This window comes from Lepidochelys kempii, chromosome 10 (assembly GCF_965140285.1).
Source record: "Lepidochelys kempii isolate rLepKem1 chromosome 10, rLepKem1.hap1, whole genome shotgun sequence".
NCBI lineage: Eukaryota > Metazoa > Chordata > Testudines > Cheloniidae > Lepidochelys > Lepidochelys kempii.
In genome coordinates this window covers 34,123,053-34,144,257 of record NC_136389.1, presented here as the reverse complement: position 1 = coordinate 34,144,257, position 21,205 = coordinate 34,123,053, and the positions used below count along the sequence as shown (strand labels likewise).

The following is a 21,205-nucleotide window of genomic DNA, read 5'->3' as shown; positions in this document are numbered from 1 at the left end:
CTGCTGGGGGAGCTGGTTGCAGGTACAATGGATTCCTCTGGCTTTGGGCTTGTACGTGCCCCTCAGCGGCGGGCCAGGTTGTCTCAGCCCCCAGTCACACCCTTCACCTGCCTTTGAAGCCCTTTCCTAGGGGTATCGCTGTGATCACACTGATTGGAGATGGGGACTGGAGTGCTGGGGGGGGGGGGAGGCTTTCCTGCTAGGCTGTGTGCTGCATGGCTAACAGGGGCCATGGGCCCCTCAGTGTGGGAGCTCGTTTAGACACCTGGCGGTGAAAGCTTGACCCCACTGGAGGTGATGGCACCAGTGGGGCCAGGAGTCTCCCTGGTGTGAGAGGTTTTGTACTTGTGGGATTCTGTGGGAGAGGCTGGCTGGGAGTGGGGGATCAGTGGGAGAGGAGGCCATAGGGAGGGTTGCCAGGGGACTGTAGGTTTTCCCCCACCCCTGGGGTGAAGGGGAACAAGGGACCATTGAGGGGCTGTCCCAGGTTGGTGGTGCACAGATTTGTTCCCCGCTATGGGACATTTGGGGCCCTGGGCTCAATGAGCAGGGAGCTTCCAGCCTGTCCCATGCCCCATGCCCATGGCAGTCATGCTTGGTGCTTATCAGCCTGCTCACTGGCAGGCTGTAGAGGGCAGCCAATGGTTGGCTGGGCCAGGGACCCTGTTCATCCGGATCAGTGCCCTCTGGCACACTATTGGCACTTTCCTGCCATCTGCTGCTGCCCCTGTGTCAAGGTTCCTTCCCCACTCTGAACTCTAGGGTACAGATGTGGGGACCTGCATGAAAGACCCCCTAAGCTTATTCTTACCAGCTTAGGTTAAACACTGCCACCACCAAAGTGTTACACAAAGAACAGGGGAAGTCTCCTCCTCCCCCAACCCCTCCGCCAAATATCCCCCCAAGCACTACACCCCCTTTCTTGGGGAAGGCTTGATAAAAATCCTCACCAATTTGTACAGGTGAACACAGACCCAAACCCTTGGATCTTAAGAACAATGAAAAAGCAATCAGATTCTTTTCTTTAATTAAAGAAAAAGTAAAAGAATCACCTCTGTAAGATCAGGATGGTAAATACCTTACAGGGTAATCAGATTCAAAACATAGAGAATCCCTCTAGGCAAAACCTTAAGTTACAAAAAGACACAAAAACAAGAATATACGTTCCATTCAGCACAACTTATTTTATCAGCCATTTAAACAAAACAGAATCTAACGCATATCTAACTAGATGCTTATTAACCCTTTACAGGAGTTCTGACCTGCATTCCTGCTCTGGTCCAGGCAAAAGCATCACACAGACAGAGAGAACCCTTTGTTTCTCCCCCTCCAGCTTTGAAAGTATCTTGTCTCCTCATTGGTCATTTTGGTCAGGTGCCAGCAAGGTTATCTTAGCTTCTTAACCCTTTACAGGTGAAAGGGTTTTGCCTCTGGCCAGGAGGGATTTAAAGGTGTTTACCCTTCCCTTTATATTTATGACATCCTGTTTCTGGAGCGCCCCTGTGGCTGCCAGCCCAGCACCCCTTTATTATGAGTACAGATGGCAGCATCTGAGCGTGTGAGCGGGGCGAAGCCAGGAGGAGCAGTGCACTGTGCATGAGGCTAGGAGCTGGGCACTTGGGCAGCACCAGCCAATACGTGGCAGTCTGTGGTAGCGAGCCCTGGCCCCAGCAGGCCGTGCTCTCAGCACACACGCCAGCCGGATTAACGTGGGCAATATTTGTATAACTGGTCGTGCCAATAGCTGTCAAAACCGGATTGAAATGTACCTGCTAGGCCCATACAAAGCAAACTGTGTGCCTGGCGCTTGTTTGGCTTCTGGCCACCCCCTCTGGGCTGCTCAGCATGGAGGGGGCAAGCTTGCACATTTCCGCTCTGCAGCAGGATCTTGGCTGCTTGAGCAGAGCTTTCCCCTGCCTTCCTCCTCCCAGCAGCTCTGCATTGCCCCCAGTGAGAGAGCAGGGGAAAGCTGCAGGGACTGGGTTAAAGAATGGGAGGATGCGCCAGGTGCTGGGACCCCACAGCTGGAGGTGACCCCCAACCCTGGGCCCCTTGTTCAGATTGGTGGTAGCTACCTTTTGGAAGCAGGCCAGGAACCTAATGAACATTGTCACGGTTTAGCCAGGTAGGGCTGTTCCCTGCAGAACCAGCAGAGCAGGTGCTGCCAGCACAGGTGCATTTACCTGGCTGATCCTGGTGGCTTGGCTCAAGCACCCTTCGCCGGAATGCCCCATGCCCCTAGCTGCCCAATACAAAGGCAGCCCCCGGCAGGCATGGTGTAGGCACCCATACGAGTGTAGGCTGGTTCCTCTTGCTCTACTGCAGACATGGACCAATTCCTGGGCTGTCCCTATGTTTTGTCAAAAGCGCCCCCGCGAAGGCTGAGGGGATCTGTCCCACCATCTCTCCAGTGTATATGCCCACATAACCCTTCCCTCACCAGTGCCCTGTGGTTCCCCTGAACACCCTGTGTTTTTGCTCAGCAAAAGAAGCTGAATGATGCTGTTGAGAACCAGCTTTGAGAGCCAGAGGATTTGCTGACTCAGAAGCTGGTTTGTCTCTTGCTTTCTGTCCTGCATTTTTTGTAGGATCCCAAAGTGCTTTTTCTAGGTGTAGGAGTCACTTCATAGAATCATAGAATATCAGGGTTGGAAGGGACCTCAGGAGGTCATCTAGTCCAACCCCCTGCTCAGAGCAAGACCAGTCCCCAATTTTTGCCCCAGATCCCTAAATGGCCCCCTCAAGGATTGAACTCACAACCCTGGGTTTAGCAGGCCAATGCTCAAACCACTGAGCTATCCACCCCCTTCACCCAGCCCTAAAATGTAGCCACCTCTGGTGTGGAACATGGAGGCAGCTGAACGGTGCACTGAAACTGGGCCCTGTGTATACTCTGATTAACCGGTGGTGTGAATCACCAGAATTCTTCCCTTTATATATTTATAACATAATTAAGCTTCAGAGTCTAAGCGTTCATTGTCTCTAACCTGTATGATGGTGAAGGTAACCTGCAAAGTGTGAGCGAGGTATGACTGATGTAGCAACGTCTGCCAGAGTCTGTAGAGAGCCTGAAACAATTGCTTGGAGAGGACTGTGCCTGCCCCAGCCCTTACAAGAGGATATTACCTTAGAAAGCTAACAATGCACCTTCATTTCCAGTGTGATTAATCCTATCACGGCTGACTCTGCCGTGCTCCTCTCCCACTGATGGAAGCAGGCAGGGGGTGGAGTTGGGGTGACATGAAATCGCATTGTTCATTGCTGTCAAGGTTTGCTTGGGTGGGGAACTCAACTCACTCTTCTTGTCCCAAATCTGAAAGCCCTTGGTCCCTGCTCAGAGAGTCACCCCCTTTCCTAATGGCAGAAACCCCCAAATGCCTCCTAGGTTCTGCAAACTTAAAGCTGACTTCCCACCAACAGCCTCCAGAGGGCAGTTAGAGTCAGCTAGAAATTGGGGTACGACGGGGCCAGAGGAGGACTCTAATATCCAACTAAAGAAATAACCAGTGCTCCTGGACTGTTCTGGGACGAGACAACTCGAGGGTGCCATGCCACACAATTCGTGTGCCCCCCTCCCCCCCCGCATAGGGCTGGGGGCCTGGACCATAGCAGGCCCCGATATGGGACAGGAAGTGAATGCTGGGTCAGCTTCCCAGTCAAATCCCAGTGCAGATTGGCAGCACGCATCTCCCTCCCTCACCCTGGGTAACCACAAAAATGTCAGGCTGAAAATAATATATTGTCCCTTTGTTCTCTTGAAAGCTGAGTGTTTAGTTTGCTCCCCTGCCCCTATCTTAGGTAAACAGCGACGCTGATTAACCGTGCTCTGTTCCAGGTTTATAGCCTTGTTGTTCTTTTATCACCCCAGCTAATGGCCCCTTCTCCATTTCAGCAGCCCCCATTGGCCCTGCAGTGCGGTGGGCGAAGTCCAAGGAGCTAGGCTGCGAGGCTGCTGGGGGAGGTTTCGTATACACCAGGCTGCCGTCCTGCAGCAGCTGTGTTTCTCTGCCTGTCGTGTGGGGGGAGATGCAGGAATGGGCTAGGAGCATTCCTCCAGCCGGCATGTGGAATGACCTGCCATGGCAGGGGCCAGGTGGAGGTCTGGGAGGTTGCCAGGTACAATCTCGGGTAGCTAGGTACCAGGGGGGCTCAGCGGGTGCTGCTGGGAGGGGTCCGAGGCCAAAGCCCAGCCTCTCGGGAGGGCTGGGAGCAGCATCCCGCCCCAAAGCAGCGAAGGTTCCTATGGCAGGAGTGGGGCCTGATGGGCCCATGTGCTGAGCACACACAGCCGGAGTCAGTAGGAGAGTCGGGCGCTCCGCACCCCGGAATGCCAGGCCCCACATCCAGCCAGAGGGGACCACTGGGGAGAATGCTTGTCTTGGGATCCCCCCTCAGACCCAACAGGGCAGGCCCGAACCTGCCCTACGAATGTTCAGAGGTCCTGAGATCTGGGGGGGGGAGGGGGCCCAGAGCCATTCTGGGCAGGACAGGAGGGGTCTGCCGCACTGACCCTGGGGAGCGTCTGGACAGGAAGCTGGGGGAGTGTGGTCCTCTCTAATTTAAAATTAAACGAACTCTCACAGGATTAGCTGGCTTCTAAGGGTTCCCATGTCCCCTGTGGGCATTGGGCTGGCCAGCAGCTGTGTCAGAGGATGGTCATCCCTCTCCTCCCGCCCGCTCCCTGGGGCTGCACCGTTGGGTGGCTTTGGCTATAGGGAGGGAAGTTTGCCCTCATAGGGCATCAGCGAGTTTGGAGGGCGTCAGGGACTCAGGAGTGGCATTTAGACAAGTGGCTCAAAGGCCCTGGGGGTTAAAGGCTTCCCGAGCCTGCAGGACTGCGCTTGGCGGGTGCCCGTGGGCAGGCTGGTACGGCCAAGGCTGTTAGCAGCCCCAAGCCTAGGAATGTCAGCTTGGGAGAGACTTTGGCTGGGAAATGCAGGCCCCGTTCCTGCCCTCTTCAGCCGCTCTGCATCTGTCAGGGCAGCTCCGAGCCCCCCAGGGAGCAGCCACAACCCTGCTCCGTGACAGCCCTCCCCAGGGACCAGCAGGAGCGCTCTGTGCCGTAGCATCCGTCCCAAACCCTGCCCCACAGAAACACACAGCCCTGGGGAAAACCATATAGAAGACCCAGTGCTGCCCCCTGGAGGTGGGTCGTGTCATGGAACAATGGTAGAAAATCTCAGAGAGCCACTGTCTTCAAACACTGAACAAGGGACTTTATTAGACTAAGGAAGCAGCAGCTCCCCTCCAGCTGCTGCATCCTTGCCCCAGTGTGGAGCTTTCTCTGTTGAACTTTGGCCCAGCAGCCCTCAGGCCCTTCACAGCAGGGTCTAGCCCAGCAGGCTGGGTTTCCCTCTGCATCTAGTGAGGAGAGTGTTGCTGGCCCTGTGAACATAGGGGCTGTGTCCGAGGGGAACATCTGCCTTTCCCTGCTCCCAGCCTTGCAGGGTCTCTCCAGACACAGCCACTGCCCCGGCTCTCGAGGGGAGCCCGGCTTGGTGGGGTGGGGGTTCCATGATGCCCCAACCCCCAGCCAGCTTGCCTGTGTCAGGGCTCGGCGTTGTTAGGCTTGCCCGTTCTACTGAAGCAGGGTATCTGACAGACCCGCTGCCAGGGGAGCCGGGTGTCCCTAGGTGAGGCTCCCTCCTGCTTACGATAGAGTGTCCCCCCCATTCTCATGTGACCCCACTGGCTCCCCCACCCTGTGTGTGGGGAATTCCCACTCCAGCTCCAAGGCTGGCTGGAAAGGGGGGGGGGACAGGGAAACGTCCTGGTGCCAGAGCACAGCCTGGGCTTTGCGGGTAGGGTGAGTGTGTCTGCCCCTGCCCCCAGCTCTCCCTCCCAGGCTAGCAGGGCACAGCCCATGGAAACAGCCTCCTTACTCCGCACCCTCTTTATGATTTGTCCAGGTCCTATGGCTGGATGGTTCGTGCTTAGGCCTGGCCCTGTGCCAGGGCTGAGATGGCACCATGCAGGCACGGGGCCCTCTGGAGGAGCAGCTCCTGACACCCCTGCTCCGTCTGACCAACCAGACCTGTCTGAGAAGCCGGGACAGGGGTGGGCTGGCGATCTCCTGGGCATGCGGTCACGAGCCAGAGCATCCCAGCTAGAGCCTGGGTGATGGGGGGCTGCCAACCAGCTCCCCTCTAGCCAGCAGCCTAGAGCGCTGCCAAAGGCCCTGTCCCTGCCCCAGCGTGGCCAGTTCCCTCCCATCCCCGCAAGCCTGTGCCCAGCCCCGGACTCCCATCGCCCACTTCTGCAGCCCTGGGCTCTGAGCGCCTGCTGAGCTCTCGGCACCGCCTCTTCCTGCCCCATTGGTACCCGCCCCGTGGGGCTGGAGAGAGCTCTCGGCACCGCCTCTCCCTGCCCCATTGGTACCTGCCCCGTAGGGCTGGAGAGAGCTCTCGGCACCGCCTCTCCCTGCCCCATTGGTACCTGCCCCGAGGGGCTGGAGAGAGCTCTCGGCACCGCCTCTCCCTGCCCCATTGGTACCTGCCCCGTGGGGCTGGAGAGAGCTCTCGGCACCGCCTCTCCCTGCCCCATTGGTACCTGCCCCGTGGGGCTGGAGAGAGCTCTCGGCACCGCCTCTCCCTGCCCCATTGGTACCAGACCCGAGGGGCTGGAGAGAGCTCTCGGCACCGCCTCTCCCTGCCCCATTGGTACCTGCCCCGAGGGGCTGGAGAGAGCTCTCGGCACCGCCTCTCCCTGCCCCATTGGTACCTGCCCCGAGGGGCTGGAGAGAGCTCTCGGCACCGACACTCCCTGCCCCATTGGTACCCGCCCCGTGGGGCTGGAGAGAGCTCTCGGCACCGCCTCTCCCTGCCCCATTGGTATCTGCCCCGTGGGGCTGGAGAGAGCTCTCGGCACCGCCTCTCCCTGCCCCATTGGTACCTGCCCCGAGGGGCTGGAGAGAGCTCTCGGCACCGCCTCTCCCTGCCCCATTGGTACCTGCCCCGAGGGGCTGGAGAGAGCTCTCGGCACCGCCTCTCCCTGCCCCATTGGTACCTGCCCCGTGGGGCTGGAGAGAGCTCTCGGCACCACCTCTCCTTGCCCCATTGGTACCTGCCCCGAGGGGCTGGAGAGAGCTCTCGGCACCGACACTCCCTGCCCCATTGGTACCCGCCCCGTGGGGCTGGAGAGAGCTCTCGGCACCGCCTCTCCCTGCCCCATTGGTATCTGCTCCGTGGGGCTGGAGAGAGCTCTCGGCACCGCCTCTCCCTGCCCCATTGGTATCTGCTCCGTGGGGCTGGAGAGAGCTCTCGGCACCGCCTCTCCCTGCCCCATTGGTACCTGCCCCGTAGGGCTGGAGAGAGCTCTCGGCACCGACACTCCCTGCCCCATTGGTATCTGCCCCGTGGGGCTGGAGAGAGCTCTCGGCACCGCCTCTCCCTGCCCCATTGGTATCTGCCCCGTGGGGCTGGAGAGAGCTCTCGGCACCGCCTCTCCCTGCCCCATTGGTACTTGCCCCGAGGGGCTGGAGAGAGCTCTCGGCACCGCCTCTCCCTGCCCCATTGGTACCTGCCCCGAGGGGCTGGAGAGAGCTCTCGGCACCGCCTCTCCCTGCCCCATTGGTACCTGCCCCGAGGGGCTGGAGAGAGCTCTCGGCACCGCCTCTCCCTGCCCCATTGGTACCTGCCCCGAGGGGCTGGAGAGAGCTCTCGGCACCGCCTCTCCCTGCCCCATTGGTATCTGCCCCGTGAGGCTGGAGAGAGCTCTCGGCACCGCCTCTCCCTGCCCCATTGGTACCTGCCCCGAGGGGCTGGAGAGAGCTCTCGGCACCGCCTCTCCCTGCCCCATTGGTACCTGCCCCGAGGGGCTGGAGAGAGCTCTCGGCACCGCCTCTCCCTGCCCCATTGGTACCTGCCCCGTGGGGCTGGAGAGAGCTCTCGGCACCGCCTCTCCTTGCCCCATTGGTACCTGCCCCGAGGGGCTGGAGAGAGCTCTCGGCACCGACACTCCCTGCCCCATTGGTACCCGCCCCGTGGGGCTGGAGAGAGCTCTCGGCACCGCCTCTCCCTGCCCCATTGGTATCTGCTCCGTGGGGCTGGAGAGAGCTCTCGGCACCGCCTCTCCCTGCCCCATTGGTACCTGCCCCATAGGGCTGGAGAGAGCTCTCGGCACTGCCTCTCCCTGCCCCATTGGTACCTGCCCCGTGGGGCTGGAGAGAGGTCTCGGCACCGCCTCTCCCTGCCCCATTGGTACCTGCCCCGAGGGGCTGGAGAGAGCTCTCGGCACCGACACTCCCTGCCCCATTGGTACCCGCCCCGTGGGGCTGGAGAGAGCTCTCGGCACCGCCTCTCCCTGCCCCATTGGTACCTGCCCTGTGGGGCTGGAGAGAGCTCTCGGCACCGCCTCTCCCTGCCCCATTGGTACCCACCCCAGGCTGAGCCAGCAGGCAAAACTGTCAAAGGGCGAGAACCTGACCATCCCCGTGTGGCCTGCTGGCTCCAAATGGCTCAACCTGGAGATTGCTCCCTCAGGGCCGGTGGACCCAGAGCTGGCGCCTCCTGCGGGTGAGTGTGTGTCAGGGAGGGAAGAGACAATAAATCGGTGCCCCTCACCACATGTACCAGACCCCATTCTGTGAAGATACAACAGACTCTCTAGTATTGGCAAGGGGCATGGTTCGAGGGGACAGTGGCATTGGGACACCCTAGGGGCAGCTGAACTCAGTGTCCACAAGGAGCGTTGTTGACACGAGTAACGTCTATGCACTTGTAAGCAGCCAGATTGTAGCATCTGGCCCAGACGTGCCCGTGGCCCTGCCTGGTGAGCGTTACTGCCCTGGGACTAGGTCCCAGGCCAGAGCCACGGTGCTCTTGGGAATCGAGGGGAAATCCTGATTCCTCGCTGGCTTTCAACACCGGCTGGCAGGGGACGATCGGGGCTGTTGTGCTGTGTGCTCACTTGGCAAACCAGAGGCTGCTCTGGCACAGCAGGTACGTTTGTGTGTGTGGCTCTGTACGTGTGTAACACTCATACACGCTCCTCCCCCGGCCTTGGGGCTCTGCTCAGTGTTTGCCACAGAGGAAGCTCCCCAGCCATTAAGTGACAGTAAGTGGAGGGAAGCAAAGGCAGAGCCTGGGAAGCAGAAAGTGGCCGAGGCCCAAAAGGCAGCACCACTTGCGCCGTGAGTTAGCTTTGGGGAAACCAAGTTCTCCGGCATGTGAGCCACAGAACTCTTGCCCCAGGAGCCCTCCAGCCTTGGCTGCCTGAGCGCACTGGCCAGAGGCATCCAGGAAGGGCTGAGGGGGTCGCTCAGTGGCCATTCTCGCATGCACTCTGGTGAGCTACCCCTCCACGGGCATAGGAGCCGCTGCTGGATGGGGCTTTGCTGAAGTCATTTTCAAGGACCCCAAGTGCCCTACTCACCATGCAGCAGAGATGGCTCCTTCCCTCCCCCGAGATGCAGCCTACTCTGGAGAGGAACACCACCTGTGTCTGTGGTTTGCTGCCTTAGTGCCGAACCATCTTGTGAGCAGGGGATTTTCCTCAGCTTCTCTAATGCACGGCCCAGGTGCTCTGAGCAGGGTTGGCGCTCGGACGGTAAGATGACAAAGTCCAGTGCAAGCCACCTACCTAGGCCTGGCAGCGTCTAAGGTTCCAGCACAGGGCTGATCAGCCCACCCCTAGGTCCTCTGCTCAGAGCCCAGAGCTCTCTGCTGGAGCAGCCCAGCTTGGAAGCCTGCCTCCTCCCTTTTTCTTCCCCATGCAGTCAGCCTACCCTGGCAGGTAGGGTAGGGTGGGACTGAATCCAGGACAGACCATTAACCCCTCCCTGGTCCAGTGCTGTGTTTGTCCAGCTCAACTTGTTGGAGCAATGCCACCAGCCCGGGAGCAAGGAGACATCCTTCTGCCTCAGGTATGGAGCCTGCCATTGCTTGGCATTTCTGCATGAAAGAACCCAGACTGGGCAGCACCTCCACCCTTTCCTGAATGGCACCAGTGAGTGCCCAGGTGACCAGGAGTGAAGGGCACTGGCAGAGCTGTTTGTAGGGAGCCCAGGATTAGAACAGCAGGAGGGGCTGCAGGCAGGGTTGAGGAGTGTTGGCAGACATTGTTATTTGTATTATGGTAGTGGCTAGGTGCCCACTCATGGCCCAGGACCCCATTGTGGTGGTCTAGCATTGGCAAGGGGCGTACCTTTATTAGGTGTATTATGGTAGTGCCCAGGCACCCCAGACCCCCATGTGCTGGGTGCTGTATGTTTATTAGGTATATTATGGTAATGCCTACCCCCTCCCCCCAGCCTCCATGTGCTAGGCACTGTACGTTTGTTAGATGTATTATGGCAGTGCATAGGCACTCCAGGCCCTATGTGCTGGGTGCTGTACACACACGGAACACGCATACTGAACACGCAGCCAGTCCCTGCCCCAGGATCTGACGAGCTAAGGTCTGTGTGTGGCGTCTCAGGGCTGGAATATCGGCGGGCGTGGGTCAGGACTGAGGGATTTGGGCAGAGCTGTGGGGCGCCAGACTGGGGATGGGTACTGGCATTGGTCTAACTCCTCTAGTCTGAAGGCAGAGATCCCCCAATGCAAGCCAGCCCATGCCTCAGGGGGCCAGGCTGGGGGGAACCAGTCAGTGGCAGGGTGGGGAGTGAGCAACATACCGGGGCACAAGGTGGGAAGCAGGTACATGGTAGAGCAGGGTCTTGACTACCGCCAGTTCCCCACCCCGCCTGGACGTTGTTTTCCCTGCCGCGTCTGGTCAGGGCCCTCGCTGGGGGTGGCACCAGCTGAGATGCCCACAGGCTCGATGGCTCCCACGTCCCATCATGCCCCCGAAGGCTCTGTGACGGTGGCGCAGGGTGAGTCCAGCTGCAGCGCTGTACAGCAGGTCTCTGAGATCCCCTGGCACTTGGGGCAGCTCTGTGCCAGCTCTGTGGCCCAAAGCGATGGCTGGCGCTGGACAGGGACTGGGTATTGCCAACCCAGAGGAACCCACGGCAAGCAGCTTTCCACCTGAAGGGCTGGTGTGGGGGGGGGAGGGGTGGCCCTCAGGAGGAAGGCACCAGTGAGCTCCGTGGGTGTGCAGGAGCCCTGGCACAGAGGAGGTGCCAGTGAGCTCCGAGAGTGGGAACCTGGCATGGGGAAGGCGCCGGTGAGCTTTGTGGGACAGCGGGGGTCCTGGTATCGAGGAGGCGCTGGCAAGTTCCAGGTGCTGGGTGTGACACTAGGGGACTGCTGAGGCAGGAGGGGCCCTTGGCACAGGCAGGTGCTGTCAGGAGCACATGGGAAGCTCGTGCAGTGGATGGGGGAGCCCCGTTGGTATGTCTACACTGCAGCAGGCAGCGAGCCTCCTAGCCCAGGCACACAGACGCTGAAACGCCTGTGTGGATGTTGTGGTACTGCAGAGGCTCCAGCTGGCCCCCCACCCTGGCTCCCAGCTGTCTGTAGTGTGCTGGCATGAGCCCTACTGGCGCGATTCTGTGGGCCCGGGCTGGGCGGCTCAGTGCAGACGTACCCAGCCAGGCCATGGCTAGGTCCCAGCCTGGCTAGCTAGCCGGTCTGCATCCAGGGGACTTTCAGCCAGCGTGGACCGGCCCCGTAGCCACCACCACACCGCTTCCTGCCCAGCAAGGCAGGCTCCCAGGCCCTGCTCCCTTGGGGGCTGAGCCTGGCTGGAGCATGGGAGCTGGAGGGGCCCGGGATAGAGCTGAGCTCCTCCCCCATGACTTTCCAGGGATCGCCTGATGCTGGGCCCAGAGGGCAGGACTCACCTGCGTCTCCAGGGGGGCTGGCGTGGTCGGGGGGCAAACCTGGTCAGAGCAGACCTGGAGGCAGGAGGGTCCAGTTCCCCCAGAGCCTGGGAAGTACCCTGGGATAAGGTGACTGGATCTCCTCACTCTTCCTGATCTCCTCCCCCTGCAGGCCCTGTTCCCCATTCCTCCTCCACCCACATCCCCCACGTGGCCATCTTCCCCTCTTATCCCCTCTGCCCACTCTCCCTGGCACAGCTGAGGGGGCTAGCAGCAGTTCTGCAAGCTAGCAATCGATGCCAGGAACTCCTGCCCATCGAGGCTTTCAGGGCCATTCCATCTGGCGCGAGACGTGCTTCTGGAGCTCCTGGCACAGCACCTGCATGGCTTTGGCTCCAGGGGTTCCTGCTGTGAGCTCTGCTGGCCCGGGGGCAAAGCAAACCTCACCGGGCACGCTCCAGGCCCTGTGCCCAGGACAGGATCCCTTGGGCCTGTTGGGCCAGGCCATTGGGAATCCCACACTGGTCCTGTTCCCGCAGGGCTCCTGGCTGCCCACGTCAGGCGTCTTGCTTGGGCTTTTCCACCTAGCGGCTTGGTCTGTAGCTGCAGAGGCAGGAGCAGCCCTGGTGTGGGGAGGCCATGGGGTCTGGCCTTCGATCAGGTAGGGGTGGGGAGGCGCCAAACAGTGAACCCTGGCCCCTGCCTGGTGCTTGGAAACCGCCATCCTGGCACGGTCATGAACCTCCCCTGGGCACTGCTCCATGCTGGCATTGGTGCTGCTTGAGCGTGGGAGTAAAAGGGGCTGTCCTGGCACCTGGGGCCTCATCCATCTGGCTAGCCAGCCCTGCGCGGGGTGGGCAGAAGCTAAGCCCAGTGCTCTAAGGGCCAGGTGGTCCCTGGTGAGCAAGAGGGGGGAAGCAGTGCTCTCTGCTGCACCAGGAGAGCAGGGAGGGGTTGCCAGCAGACAGCCATTACCCTCACTGGGATCCCCCTGCCTTGGAAGCCCAGATTAGCCGGGAAATGGCGGGGTCGCTCTCTCCTCCACTCTCCATGCCCAGTTCACTCCTGGGCCTCGGCTGAGGCTGCCTATCAGAGGGTCACGCGGTGCCAGCTGGGCTGGTGGTGACTGGGACAGGGACTGAGACCTGCCACTCTCAGTTCCCAGATGCCAGCATCAGGCACTAATAATTTTTGGCCACCTTCCAACCAGGGCCGGGGGGTGTGGCTGCTCCTCGGCCGTCTTGCCCAGCTGCACCCGGGGTGTTCTCCGGGCCATGGGAGTGTTTCACTGGAGCGGGTACCTGGGTGCGGAGGCAGCATGTGCCAAGCAGTCAGAGGCTGGCAGGCAGCAGTGGGGGACGGGAACCTGCTGCAGCCCAGCCCTGGGTGTGGCTCAGTGCAGGAGCCCCAGACCAACAGGGAGCTGCCACCGGATCCCACTGGCCTGTAAATCAGGGCCCGGGTGGCAGATGTTCCCAGGCATCAGTGAGTTCCCAGCAGACAGGTTCCAGGAGAGGCCACTGTAAACATGTCAGGCCGGGCGTTGTATATTAAAGGATTATGACATGGGAAGCCATAAATCAGGGGGAAGTAGACAGTGCTGCAAAGCGTTCTCACAGCCCGGTGTGGAGGCAGGGGTGGGGGAATCTCCGCTGACCTCTCACGGCGAGAACGAATCCTGACACAGAACCTGCCCCGCTCTGGGTGGTGTGGGCCAGGTTCTGCTCTGTGAAAGCAGCACTGATCCAGTCACTCCATTCAGGGAGTCCCACCACGCTGCAACCCTGGCACTTCCTTAGTGCTTCAAAAGCTCTGTCCCAGCCCTACCTCCGCGCGCCTGCCTACGGCGGCATCACCCTGCGGTGTGTGCTGGGAGAATGGGAGCACAGCAGGGGACACTGGAGAGGCATCTACTCTGCTCGTTGGTACCGGGGACGTTCTGCTGGTCCAGGGAGCAGAATGGAAAGATAATCAGAGTGGAGTGAGGAGATGGAGTCGCAGGTCAGGAGCGGCGGATATCAAGGGAGCCAAGCTTTGAGGTTGACACAGCCATGACTTCTATGATTTTTTTACATTAACTTTCAAAACAAAAAACGTCTGAGTTGGTGTCTCTAGTTCTCAGGTGCTGGCAGGGATTAGGAAAGTGGGTCTCATTTCCAGATCAGTTCATCAGGGCGTTTATTCGTGCCTAGAGTTAACCGCTGGGAGTCACTGCTGCAGGACATCCTGGAGATGAATCTCACAGGTGTGTCTGCAGGCCCACAGAAAGGTTGGCTGGCTGCTGAGGAGGACTCTGGTTGGCTGACTTGGATCGTGATCCCTGTCACAGGGGGCACTGCCATGTTCAATGGAGATCTGATTTCTAGTCTTGATGGGGCATTCTCAGTTTGAAATCGAATCTGTTACCAAAACAGTGAGTTAAACATCATTGCGGGCCCTGCCCTGGCCTTCCTGCCAGCGTCTGTGGGGTCACAGGCACACGGTCCTGTCTCTGAAGAGGGTTTCTCTCCTGCTGCTGTTTGAAAGGGGACAGCGACTGGACATCAAGGTGCTATCATATGAACTTGCGTGGGGGGGTTGGGGGTGGAGGGGACTGTGTCTCTCTGAGCTCTGTGATCGGCATCTTCCTTGGTTCTGGCCCAGCCATGGAGATGGCCCATGACGTTCTGCTGGGTTTCTGGAAATCGTTGAGCTGATGGAACTGGAATGGTTGCAGGAGTGTATGTTTGGTTGAAATTTTTGATGGGAAGCTATTAAAACTTTTCCTTGTGGCCGGTCCATCAGGCCAAAACACAGTTTTTCAGAATGTTTCACTCCCTGAAATATTCCAAGTTTTCTACTTTTCATCCCAGTTTGGGATCCAGGATTTCCCTGGCGACGGGAGGCCTGGTTGGCAACTGGCTTGCCCCAGCAGTCTTCAGACAACATCCAGTGCGTGTGATCTGGAATGGATCATGACCCCCGACCACCCCATCTCATCTAACCTCTTTCCCTGGTCCCCTGCACTTGCTGGTTTTTCTAGTGGCTCTGTTAGCACAGGCCCATCAATGCCTAAGCAAGGGACCCAACTTCCCCGGCATCACGAGGCCATCTCTCCGCTGGCTGGTTAGCCCAGCAAGCTTCATGCCAGGCTTCTCAGGAGACAGGGAAGCTCAGAGCAGGGGAATGGAGAGGAAGAGCTGCCAGATTCTCACCCTGATCTCTCCCGGGACGGCTTCCCAGTTTGTCAGATGTACAATAGTGAAGCCGGGCAGCGTCTGTGTTTAACGTGGGGACTGCCCGAGGAGCGATCTCCCTGCTGGGTTGGAGTGAGGTACGTGTGCCACCTCCAGCCTGTCTGGGCTACCAATCAGGCCAGTGGCCTTTGCAGCTCCAGGGGCTGTCTCCAGGAGCCTTGCCCCCAGAGATGGTTTGCTGCGGGAGGGGGAAGGTCAGCCCCCATCTGCGCTGGCCCTCGGATCTGGCTCTTTAATTATCCACAGAGCTGTTTGGAGGGTGCTGTCAGATGCCCAAATACAATAGCTCTGTGGAAACGTGTGAGCTGGAGACCAGCTGTTCCCTGTCTTGCCCCTTGGGTGGGCGGGTACACTGGTGCCAGGGGAACGTGAGATGCCCCCTTCCCGGCTGGTAGTGTCTTTGCACTGGTGCAAATGATGGCACCAGGAGAGTCCGGGCCCCAGCCAGTGACCCCGGCTAGCAGCAGAATGGGCACGCCCAGACAGTGGCTATTTGTGAGCTAGCTGGGGCTGGCAAGGAGGTGCCTGTTTCTTGGGCTCAGCCAATAAGCCGCCAGCAGAGCATCCATCCTGCCCTTTGGCACCAGCTGAGCTCAGTCACTGCTGCATTGCACCTGGAGTGACCCCCGCGCCGTTCCCACACATCCCACGGGGAGTCACTCCAGTCACACATAGCAGGCGGAGTGTTGCGATACTTTGCCCTGTCGCAGCCCGGGGCTGACACCAGCGGTGGCTCTGGGGATGTGGCCTCATTCAGCCTGGGGTCCCGGCGTGCAGAGGGTTAGCTGTGTGGGTCTCTCTGCTGGCTGGCTGTGGGGCAGAGGAGTCCCCGTCCCCCAGGCACGTGGACAGGGAACCAGGGGCCTTTTGCTTTGCCCTGGACAACTGGGCCCAGAGCTGAGCTGGGACCAGAGAGAGCTGCCCGATCTCCTTGCTCTCTTGTAATGATGTGGCCTCTGGCAGGACACTACTGAGAATATCCATTCAGGACAAATTGCTTAGAGCAGAACAAAACAGCCTAAGGCTGGGTGTCCTTTATTATTAAGGCACGCCAAACCAGTCAAACAGAGAAGACTTCGGTTTTACCCCACTGGCTAACCAGAAGTCATACAAGCAATTCCCTTAGACACTCCAGTTTCCTAGTATCACCATCAGCACTGCTCCTTAAGGGTGTGAATGGTTATGAAAACCAATACCCCAGTAAAAGAAAAAAGTTTCTCCCAATTGTAACGATGCTGGTTCTGGTGGGACCCAACTGAGAGTGCCAATTTAGGACAAACTGCTTAAAGCAGGGCAGTTACAGCCCAAGGCTGGGGTTTTTATGCACACCAAGGCAAACCAAACCAGCCGGACAAAAAAGACTTTGGTTTTACCCCACTGGCTAACCACAAGTCACACAAGCAATTCCCTTAAACACTCCAGTTTCCCAGTATCCCCATCAGTGTCACTCGTTAAGGGGATAAATGGTTATGGAAACCAATACCCCAGTAAAAGAAAAAAAGGTTCTCTCGATCCCAAAGGGCCAAGCCCCAGACCAGGTCAATATACCAGTCAGATCTTACTCACAAATCACGCTGTTGCCAATCTTTTAGAATCTAAAATCTAAAGAAATACAGATGAGAGCTAAAGCTGGTTAAATGGAATTAATTACATACAGTAATGACAAAGTTCTTGTTTAAGGCTTGTAGCAGTGATGGAATAAATTTTAATTTGCTCTAGAGAAACATCTTCCTGAGCCTTATCGAATGCCAGATTCACTTCTGAGATACCAGACAGACACTCAGAATTTTTTTCCACATATGCACTGCTTCTTTGCACAGACAAACAACCATCTTCCTCAGACAAACATTTGGAGAAACCCTCTACAGGCAAATCCTTGCCCCTAATAGACACAGGTTCAGGATTATTTCTTTCCCATGACTGGTTTATGTCAACTTGACTGAACAAAGCTTTAATATCATCCCCAATCAAAAGATCCTTAGGTAATAATTTTCTTACACCAGCTATAACTTCATGTGTAACACCGTTCTATTCAAGATGGATTCTGGCTAAAGGCACACTTACAGTAAACTCATAGAGGATTACAGTATTCAGACTCTCATTTGGTAAATAATCTTCCTATTTGACATGATCTGGTTTAACAAGAGTGATGTTAGAATCTGTAATTTGCCCTAAACAGCTTTTACCATTGACTTTTACATTCTGTACCCAATTTATGGGGTTACCTTAACCCGAGCTTACAGTACAAGCATTTACATAAAAGGTGGCAGTGTTGGGGGAAAAAATGGTTACACACAGACAACTGCTTAGAGTCAAACAACATACCAACATTGTTACAAACTGGATAGATTCTATCCCCATCTTTGTTGTTGAGAGGGACTGGATTTTCAGTATGATACAGTTCCTGTTCCTTTATTCTCTTGAGTTGGAGCTTAAGTCTGTCCTCTTTAGACTTAGATTCTCTGTGTATATATAAAGCCTGCTGCAGTTTCCACGATATGCATCTGAGGAAGTGAGCTGTAGCTCACGAAAGCTTATGCTCTAATAAATTGGTTAGTCTCTAAGGTGCCACAAGTCCTCCTTTTCTTTTTGCGAATACAGACTAACACGGCTGTTACTCTGAAACTTCTAGTTCCTGCAATCGAATATATGCCATTTTTTGTTCATGTTCAAAACACAGGTGTTCTTTCAGTAACTTCTCCTTCCATATCATCTATTTTTTGCTTTTGTTCAAGTTCTAGCTGCTGGTTTCTCACTGCAAGCATTTTCGCTGGGTCTGCTTCCTTATCACTGGCAATTAACAGATTTTTCAGTTCCTGCTCTGGGTCCTTGTGCTTAAAATACAACCCTCTCTGTAAGCACAATTCTTCCAGGCTTTTTCTGTCAGGATCTTGATCATGGATCACTCACGGTAACTGATTTTTAACCCTTAAACTCTCCAACATCAAAATTAAATTTTGACAAGTTTTGACTGATCCAAAACCCCAATTAACCTGTGGTAATGTGTATCCAAGCACGACTACACCACTGTAACAATGCGGCCTCTGGCAGGACACTACTGAGAGTATCCATTCAGGACAAATTGCTCAGAGCAGGGCAGTCACAGCCCACGGCTGGGTGTCCTTTATTATTAAGGTACGCCAAATCAGCCAAACAGAGAAGACTTCGGTTTTACCCCACTGGCTAACCAGAAGTCATACAAGCAATTCCCTTAGACACTCCAGTTGCCCAGTATCACCACCAGCACCGCTCCTTATGGGGGTGAATGGTTATGAAAACCAATACCCCAGTAAAAGAAAAAAGGGTTCTCCCGATACCAAAGGGCCAAGCCCCAGACCCAGGTCAATGTACCAGTCAGATCTTACCCACAAATCATGCTGTTGCCAATCGTTTAGAATCTAAAAGTTAATTCATAAAAAGAAAGAAATATAGACGAGAGCTAAAACTGGTTAAAGGGAATCAATTACATATAGTCATGGCAAAGTTCTTGGTTCAGGCTTGTAGCAGTGATGGAATAAACTGCATATTCAAATCAAGTCTCTAGAGTACATCCACATTTGGATGGGTCATTCAGTCCTTTATTCAGAGCTTTAGTTTGTAGCAAAGTTCCTCCAGAGGTAAGAAGCAGGATTGAAGACAAAACAGAGGGGTTTCCAGGGCCTTTTATATTCTTTCTCTTGTGGGTGGAAACCCCTTTGTTCTCCTATGCAAAATCACAGAAACAAGATGGAGTTTCAGAGTAGCAGCCGTGTTAGTCTGTAAATGCAAAAAGAAAAGGAGTACTTGTGGCACCTTAGAGACTAACCAATTTATTTGAGCATAAGATGGAGTTTGTAGCCACATGGGCAAGTCACATGTCCATGCATGACTCTTTACAGGGAGAGCTGCCATTGCTCACATGCTACCTTGAACGTTTCCAGGAAGACTTCTCATGTGGATTGGAGTCTCCCAAAGTCCATTGTTAGTTAAGTGTTTCTTGATTGGGTGCCAAATCTGAAGAGTCCCTTCTCAGTAAGATGGCCAAATGCTTCACTGGTGCTACTCAGAATCAAACACATTGAGATACAAGCACCTAGCCAATATTTATAACTACAAATATAAAAATGATACATGCATACACATAGCATAATCATAACCAGCAAATCATAATCTTCTCATAGACACCTCACTCGACAACCTTTGTACAATATTTGCTGCAAATATATAACAGTGGTTGCAACAATGATCTATACGGTTACAGTTCATGTCAATAACATCACCCTGGGAGATGGGGCCCAGGGTAGGGGTGGGGCCATGCCACCCTCCCTCCCCATCTTCAATCTGGCCCCCCACAGAGTGATGGGGCTCTCCTTCAGCTGGGGGTGTCTGCAGGCAGGTCTGCCACCACAGGGGTTGCGGGAGGGGAGATTGTGCCATCCCCCACCGACAGGGACTGGCTGCTCTCCCTGGGAGCCAGCATCTCGCCTGGGGGAGCAATCGTGCCATCTGGGGCTCTCCAGGACTCTGGAGCTGGCAAAGCTCCACCATGCCCAGCCCCTGCAGCTGGAGCTCTGTGGTGGGGGAGAGGGGGCAGAGCGGCTCTAGAGTACAGGGGTGGCCACTCCGGAGCAGGCATGGTGGACAGGTCAAGGAGAAGCAATCACACAGCGGGAGGGGATTGACCCTGAAATCCCTCCAGCCCAGACAAATGCCAATGTGGCTCCCCTGCAGCCTGACCCAGCTGGGGTGAATACCCCCACCACCATTGCCAGGGGGCAGGGAGTGCACCTGGCACCCGACACCAAGGGCCCTTGGTGCCCACACGCTGTTTCTGGCATTGCTGTGCTGGCGGGTGGCTGGGCGAAGTGCCTGAAGCTGCCTGCGGGGTCTGAAGAGTGGGCACCCAGGCTGGGGCAGGGAGAGGGACTTCTCGGGGCGATGCCCAAGCTGTGCCGTGCAGCGAGGGGTGACATGCAGGGCATGTCTCCGGAAGCTCCCTGTGAGGTGCTGGACGGGGGGGGTGGGGGGCTGCTGTGGTGCAGCCTGTTGAAGTCTGTGAGGTGGTGGGATTGGAGTGCCAGCACCCTGGGTAATACACTGCAGGGGACGCTGGCAGGGCGAGCGCCAGCATCACCCTCAGAGAGCTGGTGTCAGGGGTGGGGGGCTGGCTGACCGGTGATGCCAGCGCAGATGGGGGCAATCAGCATGCCTCCTTCCGGGCAGCCTCTGATCACTGCTGGGGAGGGGTGGTGCCCCCAGGATGGTGCTGTACGTTGCTCAGAGCTCGAGGCTCAGATGGGGAAGTTGGCCTCTCACCACAGCTTCAGGCGTAGGCAGGCCAGGGCAGCCAGCCAGGGCACCGCCTGGCCCCCCTCAGGCCCATGGAGTCCGTCACGCTGTGATTCTTGGTTATGGGGGCTCTGGCATGCACCCAGCTCCTTCCCCCAAACCCTGCAGGGGGCGATGTCATGGCAGCACTGATGCCAGCACCCTGGGAAATGCGGCCGGCTGGTTCTGGCCTGGCACAGAAACGTTTCCAAAGAAATATTGCCGCCGAGGGAAAAAGTGGTTGCTGCACGTTTAACACCAGCTGCTGTATCGCCGCAGCACCGGTCTCAGTCTGCTGCACGCCACCCCGGCACCTGGGGGGCATCGGCACAGCTGTGGATGTGGGTGCGACCTGGGGCTGGATTATCGGTGGGAGGCAGGGCAGGACTGGGGCCATGGCATAGCCATGGACTGGACCCAAGCCTGGAGGACCGGGGGCTTGTAGGGCAGGACTGGGGGCATTGGCAGGGACGGGACGGTCCGGGTGCCGGGCTGGGAGTGGGCCCCGCTGGGACGGTCTGGGCGCCGGGCTGGGATTCAGCCTCGCGGGGATGGTCCGGGCGCTGGGCTGGGACTGGGCCCCACTGGGACGGTCTGGGCACCGGGCTGGGATTCAGCTTCGCGGGGATGGTCCGGGCGCTGGGCTGGGACTGGGCCCCACTGGGACGGTCTGGGCACCGGGCTGGGATTCAGCCTTGCGGGGACGGTCCGGGCGCCGGCCTGGGACTGGGCCCTGCTGGGATGGTCGCTGGGAGCTGGTCACTGAGCAGGCTGGAGTGCTGAGGTTCTTTGAAGAGCTTTATCTGCCTCTCCCTTTCCTTTCCCGCGTCCCTCCGGCGCACTCAGCGCCCCCGGCTGCAGCCGGCTGCTGTGTCCGGCAGCTCAATCTCCATATAAGGAGCTCACTCAAAGCTTTTCAACTTCAGTGCATTTTTGTCCATTTCCAACTCGGGCAAAG

The 21,205-nt window shown here is 57.3% G+C and overlaps 1 protein-coding gene across 2 annotated transcripts in view; it reads left to right on the top strand.

The window, feature by feature from the left end:
• Positions 1–21,205, top strand: part of CORO7 (coronin 7) — a 178,280-nt gene that overhangs the window by 135,200 nt on the left and 21,875 nt on the right. The gene's annotated exons all lie outside the window — the stretch shown is intronic.